Raw genomic sequence first — 24,527 nt, 5'->3', positions numbered from 1 at the left:
ATTTAAAAAATGAAATAAATGTTAATATACACTAAAAGAGTAAGCAAGCAAGTAACCCAATTTTCAATGGAAAAAGATTTATATAATTATACATATAAATATTTATATATATTAGATATACGAATGGCAATGACATAATATAAAATTACCTACCATAGACATATGGTACAGGTACTCTACCAGTAGTAGACAAAACAGCCCACAAAACCATGTAAAGAGGTTCACACCTCAAGATTAATCTTGAGAAAATCAGGGCGCTACCAATACCCCATGATGGGGCAAACATTCACTACACTGGCATAAAACGTCACCTTTGCTGAATGACACAGCAAAAAATTTTTTTAAAAATAAACTATTTGCTCCTAGAAAGACGACACTTCATAAGTAACCCAATTTTGACAGCCAAATATTATAGCACCACTTCTTATCAAAAGAAAGATAACTCTCCATGCAAGATACAAGAATTATACCTGGTAGCATGAAGGCACCAGCTCCTAGGCTTCCTATGGCTCAACTAATCCCCCATCCTCTCTTTCTCCCCCTCCCGCTCGCTTGTGCTCTCTCTCTTTCTCTCTCCGTCTGTCTAGCTCGTCTCTCTTGCTCTTTTTGACTATATAAAATTATTACCCCTTTTATATATATTTAAAGTTTTTCTTTGCACTACTGATTTCATATTACACAAATCATTCAAATAAGGTGAATTTTTACAACACTACCTTCACCTGATTTAATGTTTAAAAACCAGCATCTTTGAAATTTGCTTACGTAATTATATGTAAGAGGAAAGGTTTTACACTAAAAGTAAGTTTCCCGTACTTTTTACGCAGAACATAGTATTGATCCTCCTGCAAGCTAACACTGGTGAGCAAGTCTGCAGACAAAGAGAGGATGAGAGTGAACAAGAGCAGTGAGCCAGACAGCCACTCCTCAAACTAGCTGGTGGTTACTATGGTAACTGTAAATGCAACAGGCTTTCTTTAATCAAATATAATCTTAATAGATAATGTGGTTACCACATATAATGACAATTAAGATTGCCAAACAACACTTTTTTTTCAAATCATATTTAATAAAATTAAGGTATAAAGTCAGAAATATTAATGGTATCTGGCAACTCGGGCTTCTCACAAGACATCAATACTGCTCCATCCAGCCCAGCCTACTCACACCCACGCAGTTTCCCCACAGGAATTCTACCACCTACTCACCACATTCTTGATAGTTGTACATGAAGGTAACTATGAATGAATGGAATGAATGACATTTGAAAATATCAAAAATCTTTATAACCAAGACATAACCCACCGTTATTTCTAAGAAAATTTTCATTACTTTGAGCATATGTCTGCTTTTCTTCCTAAACTATATTCTGCTAATTGTGTTCAGTCCTTCTGTAACTTAAAAAGATCATAGCATTAATATTTATATAAATAATAATCAATCTAGTCATTGTTACTTAAAAATAAATAAACACATTTGCTTTCTACTACAATGAAAACACATTATTCACTTGTTACTTCAGCAAATACATATGTTTGCTAGTTGTTTTTGCGAATCACATTACTCGCTTGTTACTTCCGTGAATAATCACATGGTTTGCCTGTTTCTTCAGTGAATAATCGCATAGTTCGCTTGTTCAGTGATTAATCGCATAGTTCGTTTGTTCAGTGAATAATTACGGTGTTTGCTTGTTACTTCAGTGAAAAATTACGCTGTTTGCTTGTTACTTCAGTGAATAATTACATGGTTCACTTGTTACTTCAGTGAATAAACACATTGTTTGCTTGCTACTTCAGTGAATAATCACATTTTTAGTTTTTTACTTCAGAGAATAATCATTATTCACAGTTACTTCAGTGAATAATGACATTGCTCACTTGTTACTTCAGTGAATAATCGCATTGTTTGCTTGTTACTTCAGTGAATAATCACATTGTTCGCTTGTTACTTCAGTGAATAATCACATTGCTCGCTTGTTACTTCAGTGAATAATCGCATTGCTCGCTTGTTACTTCAGTGAATAATCGCATTGTTCGCTTGTTACTTCAGTGAATAATCGCATTGTTCGCTTGTTACTTCAGTGAATAATCGCATTGTTCGCCTGTTACTTCAATGAATGATCGCATTGTTCGCCTGTTACTTCAATGAATGATCGCATTGTTCACTTGTTACTTCAGTGAATAATCACATTGTTCACTTGTTACTTCAGTGAATGATCGCATCATTCACTTGTTACTTCAGTGAATAATCGCATTGTTTGCTTGTTACTTCAGTGAATAATCGCTCTGTTCGCTTGATACCAAATAATCGCTTTGTTCGCTCATTACTTCAGTGAATAATCGCATTGTTCGCTTGTTACCTCAGTGAATAATCGCATTGTCCGCTTGTTACTTGTGAATAATCGCATTGTTCGCTTGTTACTTCAGTGAATAATCGCATTGTTCGCTTGTTATTTCAGTGAATAATCGCATTGTTCGCTTGTTACTTCAGTGAATAATCACACTGATAGCTTGTTACACTGTTCACTGTTATTTCAGTGAAATGACATTATTCGCTTGTTACTTCAGTTAATCATCACATTGTTCGCTTGTTACTTCAGTGAATAATCACATAGTTAGCTTATATTTTCAGTGAATAATCATAGATCACTTGTTACTTCAGTGAGTAATCATTGTTCACTTGTTACTTCAGTTGATAATCACATTGTTCGCTTGTTACTTCGGTGTTCCGTGAATAATTACATTCACTTGTTACTTCATTGAATAATCATGTCAACTTCATTTTCAGATAAAAATAAACCAAATAAAAGTAATATTTTTAGTTCTGAATAGATCAGAAAACAAGAATTATTTGCATAAATTGCAAGCCTCTAAATAAGTCAAGACAAAAACTAGATATCTCATAATTCTTGAAAAAGTGTTTTAATAGTAAGTTTTCCATTCTTAACCAATGAAATAATTATGATTTAAATATTTATTACTTGTAGTTCCTTTCAACACTTTAGTTAATACTAACAATTTACTGGATTATCATTAACTAAGTTGGAAGACTAATAGAATTCTTTCAATTTTATTTTTCAGTGGACCTCAAAGGGAAGAACCTCTCATTTCTGCTCTCTCTCATCCACCCATCTTAAAATATCCTTAAATAAAGATAAATTAAAGTACTAATAATATTTAAGATAAATTACTAACGATATTTAATCCATCTCAGGATTGTTTTCATGCTACTGACTTAAAAGTATCCTCTCCTAATTTTGTACAAGAATGAATGCTTAGTAATTCAAGGAGATTCTCATTTTTGGAAACCAACACCATGAATCATGGTTAACCTCATTTAAAGTCTCAATATTTAACCAATTCTTAGATTTTTATCTTTAATTCTGAAGAAGTACATTATTGATAACAATATAGAAAAAAATAGAAATTCTGGTCAGTTGGGAGGAGAATCCCAGATATTCCTAAGAAAGTAGTTCGAGGTAGGTACTCCGTGTTGGAACAAAATAAAATTATATATCAACGCACGCGAAGGTCAGACAGTAATTTACTCTTCAACATTGCTAAGGTTTGTATTGATACCCTTTTTCAATTGGTTCACCTAAAGCCTATTCTTCTCCCAATTACAGTATAACTGCTCATAACTTTCTCCTCTTTACAGACTAGATGTCTGCAGTATAACTGCTCATAACTTTCTCCTCTTTACAGACTAGATGTCTGCACTATAACTGCTCATAACTTTCTCCTCTTTACAGACTAGATGTCTGCAGTATAACTGCTCATAACTTTCTCCTCTTTACAGACTAGATGTCTGCAGTATAACTGCTCATAACTTTCTCCTCTTTACAGACTAGATGTCTGCAGTATAACTGCTCATAACTTTCTCCTCTTTACAGACTAGATGTCTGCAGTATAACTGCTCATAACTTTCTCCTCTTTACAGACTAGATGTCTGCAGTATAACTGCTCATAACTTTCTCCTCTTTACAGACTAGATGTCTGCAGTATAACTGCTCATAACTTTCTCCTCTTTACAGACTAGATGTCTGCACTATAACTGCTCATAACTTTCTCCTCTTTACAGACTAGATGTCTGCAGTATAACTGCTCATAACTTTCTCCTCTTTACAGACTAGATGTCTGCAGTATAACTGCTCATAACTTTCTCCTCTTTACAGACTAGATGTCTGCAGTATAACTGCTCATAACTTTCTCCTTTTTACAGATTAGATGTCTGCAGTAATGTTGGGATTAAGATATTGATATAATGTGCTGTAATGTTAACTTCTAAATTATAGAATTTAGTTATCTTGAATCCAGCCTACATAAGAGTATTTAAAATAATGGATCTTTATCAATGAAGTCACCCTTTATTACAACCATTAACATTATTATTACAGTACTTGCTAAGCTACAACCATGGTTGGAAAAGCAGGATGCTATGCCCAGGATCTTCAACAGGGAAAATAGCACAGTGAGGAAAGGAAAAAAGAAAAGAAAATATTTTAAGAGTAACAACTACAAAATAAATATCTCCTATGTAAACTATACAAACTTACACAAAACAAGAGGAGGAGAAATAAGATAGAATAGTGTGCTCGACTGTACCCTCAAGAAAGAGAACTAACCCAAGACAGTGGCACATACTCTACCCAAGACTATTATTATAATTACTATTATTTGCTAAGCTAAAACCCTAGTTGGAAAAGCAGGATGCTATAAGCCCGAGGGCTCCAACAGGGAAAATAGCCCAGTGAGGAAAGGAAATAAGGAAAAACTTAGAATATTAAAGAACAATGATGGTACAATAAATCTCTCGTATATAAACTATAAAAACTTCAAAATAACGAGAGGAATAGAAATATAGAATAATGTGCCAGGTTGTCCCCTCAAGCAAGAGAACTCTAACCCAAGACAGTGGAAGACCATGGTAAAGAGGCTATGGCACTACCCAAGACTAGAGAAGAATGGTTTGATTTTGGAGTGTCCTTCTCCTAGAAGAGCTGCTTACCATAGCTAGAGCCTCTTCTACCCTTACCAAGAGGAAGAAGAATTGTTAGGTAAGCTCAGTGTTGTCAGGTGTACAAGAACAGAGGAGAATATGTAAAGAATAGGCCAGAATATTCTGTGTATGTGTAGGCAAATAGGAAAATATTCTGTGATGTTTAGGCAAATAGGAAAATATTCTGTGTATGTGCACGCAAAGAGGAAAATGAACCGTAACCAGAGAAGGACCCAATGTATTATTGTCTGGCCAGTCAAAGGACCTAATAACACTCTAGCGGTAGTATCTCAAGTGTTATTTACAGGTAATAAGAACTGCAACCAACAGCATACAATCTCTACAAAATTTTGGTAACCATTGTAATACCGTAGTAGGAAACTACATTTCTCGGATATTTACTAAAAGTTTGAGAAAATTAGCGAATATCATCGTTATCACAGTACTACACGAGCTAAAACGCTTGTTGGAAAAGCAGAAAGCTTTAGCCACGAGGGTTCCTACAGGGATAGATTGATCACCGAAAAATCTTAAGGGACCTGACCGGTATACCAATATATAGGGGTATAGAACGAAAACCAAAATCCTGACAAAATTCAATCTGCTTCCTCTATGGCAATGGGGAATGCGTATACGGAATATTTTGTCAAAGTTCCTCTTGCTTACATAGTTACAGGGTAATCAGTAAAAGTAACTCAAACAAAAAACAAGAAAATGCAGTTATTTCTGTTATCATAGATTTTGATAACTAATTGCATTTCAATATAGAACAAATAGTGAGCAATGACATCTGTACAGATTCCCAGAGTCACAAGACGAGGTATTATAAGGATAATAACACCCTTCGGGCTTCAGTGGTAGCACAAACCTCTTGGTACACTTTGAGTTTGACCTTTGATATTCACTCGTTTTTACGTCTGTTTTCCTCGGTTTCGGCAAGAATTTCACCATGCAAAAGAGGAAAAGATAATTTCAACATCTCGCTAACATAAGGAAGAAGAAAATTTGCTCTAATAAGAGTTCAGAGGAGGGTAATGTCGGCAATATTAGCGAAGTTAGTGAAGGAGAGACATGGAGTCGAAAGAAGCAAAATATTGAGCAAAGGGATCTTCATTTATGATTAAATTATGAAAAAATAAAATAGTTTTATTTATTAACCCTTTTACCCCCAAAGAACGTACTGGTACGTTTCACAAAACCCATCCCTTTACCCCCATGGACATACCGGTACGTCCTTGCAAAAAACTGCTATTTACAGTATATTTTTTTTGCATATTTTTGATAATTTTTTCAGAAATTTCAGGCATTTTCCAAGAGAATGAGACCAATCTGACCTCTCAATGACGAAAATTAAGGCCGTTAGAGCAATTTAAATAAATTATATTGCAAAATATGCTTGGAAAAAAAAAAAAACCCTGGGGGTATCCTGGGGGTAAAGGGTTGGAAAGTTCCAAATAGCCTGGGGGTAAAAGGGTTAATATCCAAAAGAGAACATAAAATACATAATGACTTAATATTTTTTTTTAAAAATACAAAGGAAAACTTTGAATGCTCTTATCTCAAAATATACTTATTGACCTTGAAATTCTAACTTCTCCCTAGTTTTTAAGATATAGCATTGAAATTTGGTATATACATTAGAAAGACATAAAACAATTTTTTTTTCATATTTTTTCTTAGTTTTTTCCCCTGATTTATAGGGTTTATTTTTTACCATAATGTAAAAATTCTTATCAAGCAAAAAAATGACTCAGAAAAAAAAATTTGCTATTTTATTGGAGGTCAACATCAAGTCTATAAAGGGTATTAATCCCAGGTTTTAATATTGATAATCAAAGAAGGAGATAGAAAATGAAAAACACCCATTTCAAGGATAAATCGCCCTAGCGTCGCAAAACCGAAGGTCAGAGGCAAAAATCCTATGCAGTTTGGTGATATCCCAAGTCAACTTATCATCCCAAGTCACCTTATCAAGTGGTATGAATGTCAAAGTCCTGTCCTTAAAAAAATGGCAATAGCCTGCCGGCCTCCTTAAACACTCCCAATATGTCCTTTTTTGTGAAATAGAAAAAAAAAAAATTTCAAAAGTAAATGGTAAGAGACATTATCAATGAAAAGATTTGGATGTTAAAACAGCATTGTCCTTGACCTACTTACAATCATACTTTTAGGATTCTACTTCATCAACCTTAACATCGTGCACTAGTTTTGTCTAAGATCTCTCAAGTGATTAACACTCATAGGTCTACATTCAGGAGATGGAAGTGATGAAAACAGATGCATCATCTGTCTTCTGAACAAAAAACATATCTTGAGTATATCGTATGAAACATATCGAACATTACATTGGATATTACATTACTACACTCACTATGATGCCATTATTAACTCTGCAACCTTTTATAAAAATTACTAAAATAAGGGGACCTTTCCTATCTACATTCCTTGAGTCCATTGTCAGGCAGGGAGGAACGTAGAGAGGAAAGATCCCTTTTTTGTTTCATTTGTTGGATGTCGGCTACCCACCAAAATTGGGGGGAAGTGCCTTGGTACATGTATGTAATTAAAATGAGACCCAACTACTCCAAAATGTTTTTGAAAACAAGGGCCTTCTGATTAACAGTCAATAGCAGCTCTTTAATCAAGGCTAATCATAAAAACTTCCACACACCATCATAAAGACATTTCTGTATGTTGAAAAATGTAAGTAGCACATCACTATCTCCAAGGCCTTTGCATAACCGAAACTATAAACAGAAACATGGATAAAGTTTCTTCTGCATAGCGTATTTATTTAAGACTATTTGCTCTTAGACATCAATAAATTTAGGTTTGGGATTTATGGAAAATGGCCAATTAGCGACTAGAGGTACCTAACTGAGTAACATAACTAAGATTGCAAAACGATCATGATCTTGACAACAGCTTCAAAGCTAAGAAACCAGCTCTTTAAGAAAAAAAAATTTGTATATATATATAAACCATATGGATCTAAACCTCCATAAGCATCTGGTCCAGTAAAGAGGTTTTAATTTCACAGGAACAAAAAGCTATAGTAGGTAAGTTTGCCTTCCAGAAAAGGGTTGCCTTTCATTTATACAGCGAGTGACACCCATCTAGTTTACACAAAAGAGGAACTATTAAGTTTACAACAGAGTGCAGATTTGAAGGTAGGATACCATTCATGTTCCAGGGCTGTACAAGATAGGGTTTCTTTAAAAGATCAAATTCTATTCCTTTTCAGATGAAAGGATGCCTGCACAACAAATCTTAGCACCGTAAGGTTATTTGAAGTCAAATCTAATGTGCATTATTTCAAATCAAATCTGATATTACATTTCCAAAGATAATAAACCTCCAGCATCTAATGTCATCACTGAAACAGGGTTTGCCCTTCACTTGGTATTTTAAAACAATGGTAGTTTTATAAACACTACTATAATACCCAACCCGTCATTAATAAAATCCGCACGACCTGACAAAACACAATTTTCAATGCAGGTTGGATTTTCGCCTTGTAAAGTGACTTTTATAATTCCTATACAAATTTCAAATACTATTTTGTAAAAACCAGATACCTACATCAAAATCTAAGGCCTATTTTCTGCAAAACACTTCCTCATACTTTATCCTATACACATACATGTTCATTCTACAAAGAAGTTTGAGAGGGATTCGGCTGATTACTACCAAATGTGAACAATGATTCCACAAACTTCCTGATGTATATGTGGCAAAATGCCAGTTGGAAGTACCAAGTCTAGTCAAAACCGATGGACCAGTTGGAAGTACCAAGTCTAGTCAAAACCGATGGACCAGTTGGAAGTACCAAGTCTAGTGAAAACCGATGGACCAGTTGGAAGTACCAAGTCTAGTCAAAACCGATGGACCAGTTGGAAGTACCAAGTCTAGTGAAAACCGATGGACCAGTTGGAAGTACCAAGTCTAGTGAAAACCGATGGACCAGTTGGAAGTACCAAGTCTAGTCAAAACCGATGGACCAGTTGGAAGTACCAAGTCTAGTGAAAACCGATGGACCAGTTGGAAGTACCAAGTCTAGTCAAAACCGATGGACCAGTTGGAAGTACCAAGTCTAGTCAAAACCGATGGACCAGTTGGAGGTACCAAGTCTAGTCAAAACCGATGGACCAGTTGGAAGTACCAAGTCTAGTCAAAACCGATGGACCAGTTGGAAGTACCAAGTCTAGTCAAAACCGATGGACCAGTTGGAAGTACCAAGTCTAGTCAAAACCGATGGACCAGTTGGAAGTACCAAGTCTAGTCAAAACCGATGGACCAGTTGGAAGTACCAAGTCTAGTCAAAACCGATGGACCAGTTGGAAGTACCAAGTCTAGTCAAAACCGATGGACCAGTTGGAAGTACCAAGTCTAGTCAAAACCGATGGACCAGTTGGAAGTACCAAGTCTAGTGAAAACCGATGGACCAGTTGGAAGTACCAAGTCTAGTCAAAACCGATGGACCAGTTGGAAGTACCAAGTCTAGTCAAAACCGATGGACCAGTTGGAAGTACCAAGTCTAGTCAAAACCGATGGACCAGTTGGAAGTACCAAGTCTAGTCAAAACCGATGGACCAGTTGGAAGTACCAAGTTTAGTCAAAACTGATGGACTATGTTGAATATGACACATTTTAGAAGCAATTTTCCCAACTATAAAAAGTTGATTCTTTTAATAGGAGCTTTCTAGCTCACAACATAGCTGAATAGTAACCTTCTATAAAAAGGATGATGGAGTACATTAGTGTAAGGAAAAATTATTTTCTCTTATTAGAACCAGCCCATTATTGCCTAAATGAAGTATGTGGCTTATCAGCTAACTTCACTCTGGAACAGATTATCTTGATCATTTTTTATAGTTTTTTGATGCTCTAGTTTCAGTAAGATGTTTCTCTTCTGCAAACATTCTTATTATACCATCACTTCCATTTGTTTCAACATGAAGACTACTGATGAGTTTGTGCGCTAGTCAAATTTTAATAGCTCTTTGGCAACAGCTGTTATGTCCCCGAGGTTATCCAAATAGGTTTTTTTTTTATTCAAAATAAAGAATTGAGACTTTGTGTGAAATAGGCCCATGCTAGTGTTTGAGCCTTAGTTATGCCACTGCAGACATGGTCCTGAAGAACTAAAAGAAAAAAATATTTTCTAGCAATTAAGGTTTTGGCGTCAATTTTTATGATATTTCTTTCATAATCTGCATCTCGGGGTAAAATAGAAATACTGTAAACCTTATTCGTACAGGAAAAAGAAAAAAAAAAAGCAACAAACGTCTCAATCCTATCTCTTTTTAATCATTTTAGCGAATATTTAAGGCTGCACAATTTTCACACAGCATAACTCAAAATTTATCACTTTTGACATATTTCCTTGGGATTCTGATTATTCTATCAAAATATAATCTTTGCTAAAAAAAGAACCTAATTGAATGCTATATTATCTTCATTACTAGCTAAGCTACAATCTTAGTTTAAAAAACAGGATGCTATAATCCCAAGGGCTCTAATACGGGAAAATAGCACAGCGAGGAAAGGAAATAAAGAAAGGTATAAAATAGTGTGCCCGAGTGTCCACTCATACAAAAGAACTATGATCCAAGAAAGTGGAAGACCATGGTACAGATGCTATGGCACTACCCAAGACTAGAGAACTATGGTGTTACTTTGGGCGTGTCCTCCCAGAAGAGATGCTTGCCATAGCTCAAATATTCAGGTCGCTAGAGCAATTTAAATAATCTATTTTTGTTTATATCACCAAGATGAAGGTCCTGGTCACAACGCGAGATGCAAAATGTCGTCGTCAACAATGAAAGTACTAAAACTGTGGTGCTAACTGTACATTAAGGGGCCTGGCCGGTATCCCAATACAGATACAAAATCCTGAAAAAATTCACTGAGCTTCGTATGACAATGGAGAATGCTTATACGAAACATTTTGTCAAAATTCCTCTTACTTTCATCGCTACAGGTTAATTCGTAAAAGTAACTCAATAAATCAAGAATATTGTTCCCTACAAGAAAATGCCGTATATCTTATCGCAAATTTCTATAATTACATTCTAATATAAAACAAACCGTGAGCAATGGCATCTATATAGATTCCATGAGTCATAATAGGACGTATTACATGGTAATTACACCCTAGAACAAACCTCATTGAGAGTACACGTTTGAGTTTGACCTCTGACGTTCACTCGTTTTTACGTCTTGTTTTTCTCGCTTTTGGCAAGAATCTCATCATACAAAATAGGAAAAGAAATTTCAACATCTCGCTAACATAAAGAAGAAAATTCGCTCTAATAAGAGTTCATATGTGGGTAATATCGGCAAAATTACAGAAGGAAAGATGAAGAAGGATCCATCGTCTCGCCAAAAGAAGCAAGATATTGAGCAAAGGGATCTTCATTTATAATTAAATTATGATAAATAACTGTTTTGGTTCATTAACATCAAAAAAGGAACAATATTCATAATAATCATGATTTATCAATATTGTCTTTGTAATAATACAAAGGAAAACTTTGAACGCCCGTATCTCAAAACTATACTTATTGACCTTCAAATCCTATCTTCTCCCTAGTTTTAAAGAAATAGCATATAAATTTGGTATCTAACTTAAGAGAATAAAGCAATCAAATGTTGCCCTTTTTCCAATTTTTGGTTCATTTTTTTCTCCCCGATTTTTAGGGTTCATTTTTTTACCATAATGAAAAAATTCATATCTGGCAAAAAAATTACTAAGAAAAAAAAAGCTCATTTGATTGGAGATACACATCAGGCCTACATTGGGCAGTAATCCCAGATCTTAATATTAATTATCAAGGGAGGCGATAAAATTTGAAAAGCATTAATTTTCAGGATTAATAGCCCTGGTATCGCAAAACTGAAGGTCAGAGGCAAAAATCCTATGGAGTTTGGAGTTGTCCTAAGTCACGTTAAGTAGTATGAATGTCAAAGTCCTGTCCTTGAAAAAAAGGCATTAGTCAGCTGGCCCTCATAAGAAAACATCAAAATGAAGGTGTAGCTAGAAATTTCATATTTCAAAGACCAAGTGATGGCAGATTGATTGAATGATAGATTACAAGTTATCTAGCATCCTGACATCTAAGGTCATTGACAAGGATATTGTTTATTTCAAATAAATAAAATTGTAACTCAGTTTAAAACAATAAAAGCAAAAACATTCTTTATAACAGCTAGAAAGCTTTCAGAAGACCTGCTTCTGAAATAAATTTAAAAATCCACTACTATGGTACGACATGTCCGAGAATCTTGGCAAGGATGAACCTGGCATCCTCACCTCAAACAGAAGTCTATTTCTTTCAGTACTACAAGAAGGGCATTCAATCAACAAATATCTCATCAAGGGTACCAAAACAGACATCGCAATATGGTTGGTGTTAGCCATTTAGCAGAAACTAGTGTGTCAACTGAGTGCAACCAATGCGGAAATGACAAAAGAGCAGTCTCCCACTTTCGGGGCATCATGTTATTTCTCCAAAGGGATATATAACATTAATCATTTTGAGCTAAATTATAAATCATCAGAACGTTGCTGCCAATTATTATACACCAAATTCTTGATGCTAGTTAAAAGTCATTACAAAGAATGGGATACCTTCTTGGTAGAAACTCTGCTGCATTACTCTTTGCCAGTAAATCTGCCTTCTCATTTCCTAACACCTACGTGTGCTGGAACCCCACAAAATCGAACTGATATACTGTACCCCACATTCCAATAATAAAAAGCCACTCTAAAATCTTTAAAACTAAAAGGTTACCGTATTAGAATCAAAAACTTTTAAAGCTTGTAGGACACTTCCTGCATCACTACAAATGGTAAAATTGCCCTCTCTTTCAACGCTAATTTCTCAATAGCGGTGGTTAGTATCCCCTATAGTTTGGCAGTAAATGTAGAGGATACTAGAGGAAGTCCACCTCTTCGATTAAAAGCACTACTATATACAAATCCACTTTTTATACCAATAAAATATTCACAAAAAGATATTTCCTGTAATTTCCAAGGAGGGGGTTGATATTCTACATGGGAGCACTTTATTTCTACATGTATCTAGACTATTTACTAATATTTTTACCCGGAAACCATAAGGTCGAGGAGATTTTGGGTGCAACTCAAAATATCCATGATGCCTTACAAGATTTAGTCTTCATTAGTGTAATATTCCCTATGAAGAAAAGACTCTAAGAGGAAACTGGCAATTTTATAGATTTGAACTGATCAAAATATTTGACATGGTTTGTATTTGTCATATATTTTTTTTTTTTCAAAATGATGACAAAGTTATAATTTTATTCTGGTCATTACCTGCTGATTCCTGAATCTACCCTTACCAAATTAGGAGGGTTTGTGCAAAGTAGCTTTTAGCTACTGTGCGCCTAGACATTATAATAAACTGCCAACTGAAATGAAGGACCTAAAGGGAGCAATTGAATTCAAGAAGAAACTAAAGATATTACTTTTCACAAGATCATATGATTTGGAAGATGCTACAATCAAAGAATCGTATAAGTTATAATGAAAATGTTTCGTTAGATGATTAACATGGACCCGCCCGAGAAGTAGTTCACTCGACTTCAGTGGAGGGTTGGATTTAAACCCAAACCAAGTAACAAGAAAAGCCACAACCCTTCGAACTTTCAGAACAAATCCCCCTCCCGATACTTTGTTTTTCAGATGAATTTAATAGTTTGACCCGATCTCAAAATTACAATTAAACTCTACAAAACAACTGTACAGTACACACGCCAGAAGCCCTTCTCATTCCATCCAAAAAAGGGAATACTGTAGGCATTAGTTCGGAATTATTCCAACAAACATCTCGTTTAATTAAACATTAACGTGAAATTCTTAATGTCAGTGACAGCGCTAGCATTTGTAGATATAGAGGTGAAAGAATGGCAAAGAAACAACTGCATGCCGATAAAAATCTTTCTCAACTGGAGATTGGAAATGTCTACCAGTACTAATTATGGGAAATCAAATTCAGGACACCACCTTCATAAGTTAAAAACCAGAAGGGCATTAATAAAAGGGATTTTTTTTAACAAAAATAAGATTTTAGGATATTAGCTGTCACTGAATGTAGGTTATGGGGTTCAAAATAGTAGTTATGAAAAGATATAGTTAATTACATCATTCCAAATTTCTTATCTAATACTATACTATACTATAATTAAAATGAAATGGCACCAAAGCCCCTAATGTTTTATACTAGACAATATCTTTTTAATTAATCTTTGAGCCCTGGAGAAGTCCATTTATCTAATATTTCCTCTACCACAAGCGGGCCTACCTAGACTAAAGTGTTAAACTTTTAACAAGGTATACACACTAAAATATTCTCGATATGAGTCAGCGATATAGATTTACATAGTAATATTATAAATCTGCTTTGTAACACCTGTATAAAAAATCAGGTTTAAGGGAAAATCATCCTTTGTTAGTTTGTCTTAATCAGCTGATTAGGAAAGCACAAATAGTAGCCTAGATCATCTTATGAATGGTAAACAATGGATATCATGAATGTTGGAATCGTTTTCATTTCATGATACTATGAGACTACTATGGACAGAATTAAAACAGTTTTATAAAACCCTATTTCAACACAAAACGGACATACTGTATTGTAGTTTGTCTAATTATGTAGCCGTCCAAGCAATACGTAAGTTTCTTCAAAATTAGGTCTTGGAAAGTCGTACTATATTATGCTAGACTATACGGGGACATGTATACAGATCTCTTCAAACCCACAGTTCTGAACACCATAACATACAGTAGGCAACTACTAATAACCTGATATCCTATTAAAATTCCCATTTTATTTTAAACTTTCTTTATTTGACTAATTCTAGTTCTGATGTACCTCCCTAGCAGAGTAAGCTCCAAGAAAGTTCATAAAATCATAGACAGGTGATGTTCCTGGACCAGAGTCTGACTTTCAATTTTCCGTTACGGAATTAGCAGCCATATGCAATCTTCAATCGAAGAAATTTTCAGTTACGAGAGACTTTCTTACCTATCTATTTCCAATATCTTCAAATGCGATGCCAACAAATTGAAAGATCTAGTTTCGGTTTGGTAGATATATCTTTAGATTTGGGAACCTACCAGACAAGTGGCTATTTCCCTCTCGGAATGAAGAGGCATTTCTCGTGTATTTATAGGTACAGTAGTCCAAAAACAACTTGCATGATTGGCATCCAGTGCATGACTACATATCCATTCTTCATTCAAAAAAAAAAAACACCAGACAGAGAAGCAATGATATTTGCAAGCGAACCTAGCCACTGCAGATCAATAACCCATCCTAAGGATGAGATATGAATTACAACTAATTATGAAACAATTTCAAGTCACTTACATGGACCATATTTTTTGCTAACTACTTATCTGAAAAGCTATGGGACTGCATTGGGCTTAGTTATTAATACATTAGTAAAGTAACTTGAAACACCAAAAAATACACAGTACACTATAAACGTCTAATTTTATATAATTATTTTTTAAAATTCATTTCCAAGTCATATAAAAAAAAATCATAAAAAAGGTACCGTAATCCAAACCCAGTAATAGCAATGAAACAATACACTACAGCTTTTGTTTACCAAAAATTTGCAAGAGATTTAACTATCCCCTTGTTCATATACTCTGATGAGCAGATCACATTTCAGTGCCGCTCCATGGCCTAGTACTTAAAATACTTTACACTCTGACAGGCTACATCTTTCTTATTACTTATCAAATCCTTTTTTAAGGGGAAAATGTTCTTTATTATGGTGACACCAGAATATAAAGTTATTTTAACATTTCACATATTAGGATTTACCTTTACCATGGCAATATTTTCAGCATGGTCCGCACACAAGTCACGGATAGCTCCTGCCGAGTTTCAAAATTTCACGATAGATCGAGCCCTTATTGTCCCTGGTTATGAAGAGTTCGTTTGTCCTATTAATACTGTCCCATCCATATACATTCTTACCACTCTGTTAAGTTTTTAATTGGTTGGGACACATCCTGTACAGCTGCATTTAATACTGCTGTAATAATCATGAAATGTTAGGTAGGGTAAAAGTCATTATAATGCATCCGTTGCTGAAGCTACGGCCTAGTTACTCTATCGAACAATTTCCCCCAAGCATCGCTTCCTGCCTGACTAAAATGACTCCCGTTGGGTGGCGCAAGATTGAACATTTAGTGATGTTAGGACTTATGTTTTTGCTAATCCCAACAATCTACAACCTTACCAACTTGTTAAGATTGTAGTTCATTGAAACACGTCTTGGAATTATGCCAAACACTTAATTTGTTATGTATACAACCAAAGGTTAAGGTAGGCAACATCCAGTCAAGATGTTTAGAATTGAGCCAGAGTCAATCAGCCCACCCGAACTACCCTTTCTTTTCCGTGCAATTGTAAGCCTGCTAATGTTGGCCAGGCGATTTCAAATTTTGTAACCCAACCCGCAACCCAAGATTGACCTGATCGAGGTCGGCCTTTCCATCGCTAAATTCTGTGATCACCAATCGTAAGGCGTATAGTTTTTCTTTGAGTGATGTGGTCGAATTTATTACTCATATCTATCAGCTTAATGCTTTGGGGACAATCTTTTATAATTGGAGGTGCAGGAACCGCAATTGTTGTAACAAATTCACATAAAGGTAATCTCTAATAACATTTTTATTACGATGTGGTCAAGATATAATTTAGATACTGCAAATCCCTTTTATTGTGTAGGAAAGATTTATTTATAATTCACTTTATCATACTGTTAGGATTAATTTTTTTTAGTTTGTGACCTCGGAACGGGGAATGCGTCTAGGGGTTGTGACCTGGGAACTATTAAGTTAGGTTAGGAGGTTTTTTTAGGTTCTGTGGCCTTTACAAATCTGGCAAGGGGCTGTAACCTGGGAATGGGGTCCGGGGGCTTACCCCAGCCAAGGGTTGTGACCCCGGGAACTACTGTAGTAGGTTAGGATCTGTGGCTTTTTACAAATCTGGCTAGAGGTTGTGACCTAGGAAGGGGGTACGAGTTGTGACCTGGGAACTAGCAGGTTAAGTTAGGTACATCTGTTTGGTTGTGGTCTTTAACAAATCTGGCTAGGGGTTGTGACCTGAGAAGGGGGTCCAGGGGCTTGCCCCAGCTAGGGATTGTGACCTGGGAACTGGTAGGTTAGGTTCTGTGGCCTTTTACAAATCTGGGAGTGTATAAAATGATAGCGGCCACCTGTATATATAATTGTCTAACATACAATACGGCAGTGTAAGGGGGGGTCGCAGGGGGCGTTGGCCTCCGTTAGGCAAGTAGGTAAGGACACGGACTGTAGGTTAAAATTTAGGGGAGCCTTTGTATATCAGTGGCCAGTTCCTCATGCGTTCATTAAAAAGACATTAATTAACCGATACCTTCCCCCCTAACCTAACCTACAAGCTGTCTCCTTACCTATCGGGGGAGCTAACGTCCCCTTGCGACCCCCGTTTCACTGCTGTATTCTAAGTTAGACAATACATACAGGTGGCCACTATCATACATACACCCCAGTTTAGATTAGATGTTCATTTTTAATCGTGTGAGGCACTGGCCGCTGATATACAAAGGCTCCCAAATCTGGCTAGGGGTGACCTGGGAAGGAGGTCTGAGTTGTGACCCAGGATCTAGGCTGGGTTAGATAAGTTGGGGTGTCTGCCGTTTATGGGGACAGGGATATCTTTCTTATTACTAGCCAAATCGTATTTCATTATGGGGTTGATGTTCTTTACAATTTTCTAACTTACCATAATATGATGTTAATTTATCGTTTTGACTAATAACACAATTTACCTTTACCACGGCAATATTTTCTAAGTTCAGCATGGTCCGTACGCAAGTCACGGGTAGCTCCTGCTTAGTTTCCAACTTTCCCGATAGACAGAGCCCGTGTCATCCCAGTCTAAGAAACGTTCGGTTTTACAAATTAATACTGTCCCGTCAATCTACATATTTACCCCTTAGTTAAGTATGTAGTTTATAAGGACACGTCATGTTTAGTGACATTTGATACTGCTTGGATATTTATCATGAAATGTTATGTTAGAAAAAGGCCGTTACAATGCGTCGTACGCTGAAGCCACGGCCAACTTACTCGGTCGTAAAATTTCCCGCAATCATTGTTTCCTGCCTGATTATAATAACACCCGTTTGGCGGCGCTCGATTCGCATATCAGCTGGTCGCGCAAGCATGAACAGTTTTCGATGTTCGTACGTATGTTTTCGCTAATTTCAACAATTTCCATTTTAATCTCTTGTTAAGATTGTTATTTCTTTCGAAATCGTCCCAAAATTATGCTGAATACTATTTTGTTTTATATACAAACAAAGGTTAGGTTATCCAGCATCTAGTTTAGATATTTCGTCAGATAAAGCCAGTGTCAAACAAAGCAACCGAACTAACCCTTTCGTGGGCCGCGTGATTTCAAATTTTTAATCCCCCCCCCCATGACCCGAGATTGACCTACAGCCGACCCTTTCCAGCTCTAACCGCCGTGATGGATAGACCTGTTCCGTATAGTTTCTCTGTGAGTGATATTTTCGAGTTTATCTCCAGTATTGATCAGCTTGATGCAATTAAGACTCTCGGAGTTTTACAGCTACATGATTTCACTCGTGTTACCCCCGAATTCTTTCACTATTTATTTCGAGAAGGCCTCTTAGGGGATTTTAGAGGTACATGTAAAAAGTGTAAAACAGGTGATGTGGCCCTCATGCGTGATGGCTGCAATGTGGGCAATGGAAAATCCAATTATTTCTGGAGGTGTAGGAACCGCAAGTGTCGCCGAAAGTTCACAATGCGGCATAAATCATTCTTTGAGGGCTCACACCTCGAAGAACGTGATATTCTCCTCACGTGTTGTTGGGTTCATCGTTATCCTCAATACTGTGTTGAATTGAAGACCCAACACCTTGGTTCTCACACTCTCGTTGACTGGTACAACTTTTGCCGAGGAGTGTGTGAACAAGTGTTGATTTTGGACAATAAGAAAATTGGTGGACCAGGGCACATTGTGGAAGTGGACGAGAGCAAGTTCGGCAAGAGGAAGTATAACATCGGGCATGAAGTCGAAGGAACCTGGGTCTTTGGGGGCATTGACCGGGAAACACGCGAGACCTTTTTCAAAGTGGTTAAGAAACGTAACGCGGAAACGTTGATCTCGGCGCTCAAAGAGCACGTTCTTCCCGGGACCACTATCATTTCCGATTGCTGGAAAGGATATGGCAAAGTCAAAGACCATGATTTTAAACATTTTACTGTAAACCAGTGTTAACTTCGTTGATCCTAATGACCCGACCGTACATACGAACACTATAGAATCGCAATGGCGGGTTCTCAAAAGGAGCGTGCTACCAAGATTCGGTACCCAGAAATCGTTGTACGAAAGCTATTTCGCGGAGTACTGTATCAGGAAGCGATATATAGAAAACTCCGTATGTCCGTTCAGGGCATTTGTACAGCTCATCAAGCGCGTGTACCCGCTCAAAGCCAGTCCTCTCTACTTGCCGATTCCCTCTAACGTTCGGCCAAGTAACGTTCGTCCATCCAGCAGCCGTTCTTCAGCTAACGACGCCCGACCTTCCACTAGTCGCAAAAGGTCAAGTCCTCCTCCAAGTAACGTTCGTCCATCCAGCAGCCGTTCTTCAGCTAACGACGCCCGACCTTCCACTAGTCGCAAAAGTTCAAGTCCTCCTCATAATCCTCCACCCCAGAAGAGGTTGAAGGACCAAGAACCGGAGGATTTTGGTTTTAGCGATTACGAAATTTAAGGTAAGCCTGAATAACCTAGAATATGATCATGTGGATTAGATATAATTTTGAGTGCTGCCCAAAGCTTCTTTTCTGTAGGTGAGAGACTTACGAAGGGGGTCCGGGGGCTTGCCCCCGGGTAGGGGTAGTGACCTGGGAACTACTAGGATTGGTTAGGTTTGGTTTGTGGGGTTTGTATGTTAGCAACAGTGTTTGGGGGGTCGCAGGGGGGCGTAGCCCCCCCATTTTAGTTCACGATGAAGGTAAGGACATGGCTTGTAGGACAGGTTAGGAGGGGAATTTTGGGTTAGTTGTCCATTTTTCTCGCACATTTCCGACATCCATGAACCTTCGGTTTTACAATTTAATACTGTCCCGTCAATCTACATATTTACCCCTTCGTTAAGTTTGTAGTTTCTAAGGACACGTCATAATATCATTCGGTTTTACAATTTAATACTGTCCCGTCAATAAACATATTTACCCCTTCGTTAAGGTTGTAGTTTTTAAGGACACGTCATAATATCATTCGGTTTTACAATTTAATACTGTCCCGTCAATCTACATATTTACCCCTTCGTTAAGTTTGTAGTTTTTAAGGACCCGTCATGTAATCATTCCCGTAAAAAGAGCCGATTTCGGACTTTTTTTACTCGATTTCAATAAACATTCAGTTTTACAATTTAATACTGTCCCGTCAATCTACATTATCTAACAAATCATTCCCGTAAAAAAAAAAAGAGCCGATTTCGGACTTTTTACCTCGATTTTCGGCCGGTCGAAGGGCTGTCCCCATAAACGGCAGAGGCTCCGATAAGTTTGTTAAGTTCTGTGGCCTTTTACAAATCTGGCTAGGGAATGTGACCTAGTGAATACATTAATATTTCCTTCGGTTATATTTACAGTGAAAAATCGACCAATTATTTTCATTCATGACTATCATCTGGCGATCCAAACAAACTACAAAGGCTCTGTTGTAGCATTTGTTCAAACATGGTTTTCTATCCCACCTTATCACTATTAACAAATAAAATGCGCTTTAATTACATTATATAAGTTTACACTGAACACACACAACCAACATAGAGACCCTTATGTCTGAACAAAACTTAAGACAGAAGCATCACCTTTCGGTTTCATTGTAATGTAACCTAGGAAAACAACTAATTTTTCTTTTAGAAAAAATTACGCTCTCTTCGAAAATGACACTCGTTCCCGTCGCAAATTAATAGTTTCAGAAATATATATACATCTATATCCTCCAATAATGGGGGACCCCCAATGGGAACTCGGGGTTTTGGGTGGGGAAAACATACTGGGGAATCGATATATAAACGTAAAACAAGCCTTCTCTTCTCTATACATTACCTTCTTGAAATAATAATAACCGGAGGAAAATACAAAACTGTATATCTGGATAAACTTTGGAGGCGCCGTTACAAAGATTGTGTCATGAAAAAATACAGTAACCAATGCTGCCAACATCCGATGTAGATCAAATGTTATTTTGTGACCTGTCATACTACTAGGCTAGGTTAGGTGGGTTTGTTAGGTTCTGCGACCTTTTTGTACTTTTTATATATTGAGTAAAACTTATATGGAGAAATTATTTAAAATACATACGGAAATATCTATCATAACTATCTTTAGTAATGTCAGCGTGCCGGTGGTAGTTATTGGTAACGTTGCTAATGTTATCGTTCGTTTGTAAGAGAAGTGACACCGTGCAACTCAAAGTTATCCGAATTGGTTGATCTGTTTGTTTCCGATTGAAATGAACATCAAATTCGGTTAATTCACGTTATTTACTATAGGAAAATATTTTATATCGTTTCCCCAGTATGTTTTCCCCACCCAAAACCCCGAGTTCCCACTGGGGTCCCCAATTATCGTAGGATATAGATGTATATATATTTCTGAAACTATTCATTTGCGACGGAAACGATCGTCATTTTTGACGAGAGCGTAATTTTTTCTATAAGAAACAGTAGTTTTTTTCCTAGGTTACATTGCCATGTAATTCACTACAAAATTACCAAAAAAAAAAAAAAACCTTCGAAAATGACATACGACAAGATATTCCCACATTTACTGGAGTTTATCGAGTGATGCACAGTAAACAGTTGCCGTATAGACCAGACTATCCAAGAATCTGACACAAGATACCAATGCCTAACCTACAAAACAGCATTTAAAACTAAATGTCCCATAGGTTTAATAGCAGCTGTTTACAAGTCAACATAAGCTTTGCAGACCCCTGATTTACGAGTCCGAGATACCGTCTGCCTAGCGTGCTCATTATTATTATTATTATTATTTGCTAAGCTACAACCCTAATTGGAAAAGCAGAATGCTATAAGCCCAAGGGCCCCAACAGGGAAAATAGCTCAGTGAGGAAGGGAAGAGGAAAATTAGAAAAATTCTAAGAACAATTACATTAAAATAAATCGATTACTACTAGAGATAAGGCTAAATCTGTACATATTATAACAGGAATTTCACTAATTGTCTATTAAATCACGTGAATTACCTAAAGCACAAGGCCATCACCGGACCCACATGGCCATGGGGGCATAATCGATCAGTCGAACGCTATGTTACCCCGTCGAAGTCGATCACAGGTAACCATATGTCCTTGGGATTCCTTCAGTTGTAAGCTTAAATTGCGAGCTAATCCATCAACCAAAACAATTAGATAAGAAACAAAACCATTAGATTAGAAATAAAAAGCTTAAAAAGCTTCCTTGGAAGATCATACTCACTAAGCAGGTAACCATATGTCCTTGGGATTCCTTCGGATGTAAGCTTAAATTACGAGCTAATCCATTAACCCAAACCGTTTGATTAGAAATAAAAAGCTTCCTGGGAAGAGCATACTCACTATGCCAGCTGAATAAAATCATGAAAGTGCCTTCTAAGGCTGATGATGGCAGGTTTTTAAGAATTGAAGTTGCCGACGCCCGTCCGGTAGGTAGTTCACCAACAGTATGGCGACTGACGAACTCCAAAGACTCTTAATTAAACCTTTAAATGGTTTGTACCTGGAACATATTTAATGTTATATCAAACAGCGGCATGGCAGCAAATGCAATTCGATTTTTTAGAAGTGTGTAAGTTTAGAAATAAATGAGAAATTTCATATTTTTTCGTCAAATGTCTCACGTTGTGAAATCCATAAAGGTCTGAGCATGCGCCATTTTATGACGCATAACAATCATTTTCTTTCAACGTGTTTTTAGGGAATCTTTTGTTTCGTTTGTTAATTCGATATAAAACAGAAAGGTTGATAGTCATTGGAACTTACCACGGTAATTACCAAATAGGTAATTTGATGATTAAATAAGGGCGGATTACTGTAGGGTAACTAACTAATAATTTTCGCCTTTCGCCTTTGCGGACTTTCGTAAAGTGAATACATCTTCGCAATTATATTAATTTCATCTAACTTTAAGAGTAATCAAATAATTACTATTATTGATTCCGTTTAATTTAGTCTGATTGAAAATAAATCTGTTTGAAGCTATTTAAATGAAATTTTATTTTGAAAAGATGTTTAGCTTCTCGAAATTCTCCTCGTGCTGAATATGTAATTACAATGTCGTAACAAAAATGCTGTAAGAGAATGACGTAACAATTTAATATCGTTTAATCTAAATTAAATTTTACAAATATGACAATTTACAACTAATTTAAAGACATTCACATTCCACGTCACATGACGACAATGATTAATTCTGCATTTTCTTTTCTTTTGGCAGTCTACGCAGAATCAGCTGACTCGTTCACCTTTCTAGACTCTATCGGTCTCCCGACGCCCACATATTTTATTACTTTTTCCTCGATATAAAATTATATATTTCATTTTATAAAGCATCTGTAGTATGATGCTGGACAAGTCAGACACCGCCCAACTTTGAATGGGTTTTTAGTCCAAAAATTATGATATCTTTCACCCAACAAGGAAGAAAATAAGAAATAATAAAATGTCGACTAAAATGTAGCAGAGAAGACTATGCCTGTAAGATACTCGTAAATATTTTCAACCAAAAGACATTGTATATTCGTTCATATTCTCTGGGATTTTAAGTAAATGTAATTTAAAGAGTAATCTATAAAGGATTCATTTAAAACCTGATAAAACTCAAAGTATGATTGTAAGTAGGTCAAGGACATTGTATCCTCTCCACTCGAAAATATTCTTATTCACATATGTTTAATATTGTTCTCCTACCTTGTATGGGACTTTTTCATAATTCTAGACATCCTTTGCCTTGCTATTATCCCAAACTATGACATCCACTACGTAATATAGGGTACGTAGTTAATTCTTACAGTCTAACCTTTTATTTTAATTTTTCTTGTTTAAGGAGTTTTTTTCCTGGTCTTATCACACATGGAAATCCCAGTTGCGCCACCTACAATACATGTTTTCGTATGCGTTCTTCGATATTTATTATTATTATTATTATTATTATTATTATTATTATTACAAACCTATTTGGAAAAGCAGGATGCTATAAGCCCAAGGGCTCCAACAAAAAAAATAGCCAAGTGAGGAATGGAAATAAGGATATAAACAAACTGCAAGAGAAATGATAAATATTTTACGGACAGAAACAACATTAAATTAGATTTTATGTATAAACTATCAAAACTTCATAAAAGCAAGATGGAGAAAAACAAGATAGAATAGCATACCCCAGTGTATCCTCAA

General features: G+C 36.3%; 1 protein-coding gene and 1 pseudogene across 4 annotated transcripts in view; one reads left to right on the top strand and one right to left on the bottom strand.

Annotated features, from left to right (window-relative positions):
• Nucleotides 1-23,226, bottom strand: part of eIF5 (eukaryotic translation initiation factor 5) — a 51,824-nt gene extending 28,598 nt beyond the window's left edge. The window contains exons 1-2 of one of the 4 annotated variants that reach the window (XM_068365064.1): nt 23,118-23,226; nt 22,695-22,854 (exon numbers count right to left, since the gene is read on the bottom strand). The gene's annotated coding sequence lies outside the window, so the exon portion shown is untranslated. Of the gene's footprint in view, nt 1-470; nt 490-22,343; nt 22,363-22,575; nt 22,611-22,694; nt 22,855-23,117 lie in introns of those variants that run through there. The other 3 variants (XM_068365065.1, XM_068365067.1, XM_068365066.1) reach the window with 3 other exon arrangements.
• Nucleotides 18,343-19,987, top strand: LOC137633205 (uncharacterized; annotated as a pseudogene).
• Nucleotides 23,227-24,527: the final 1,301 nt, after the last annotated feature.

The sequence above is a fragment of the Palaemon carinicauda genome, chromosome 42 (genome assembly GCF_036898095.1).
Source record: "Palaemon carinicauda isolate YSFRI2023 chromosome 42, ASM3689809v2, whole genome shotgun sequence".
Taxonomy (NCBI): domain Eukaryota; kingdom Metazoa; phylum Arthropoda; class Malacostraca; order Decapoda; family Palaemonidae; genus Palaemon; species Palaemon carinicauda.
The sequence above is the reverse complement of the archived record's forward strand: the minus strand, read 5'-3'. Positions and strand labels throughout refer to the sequence as shown.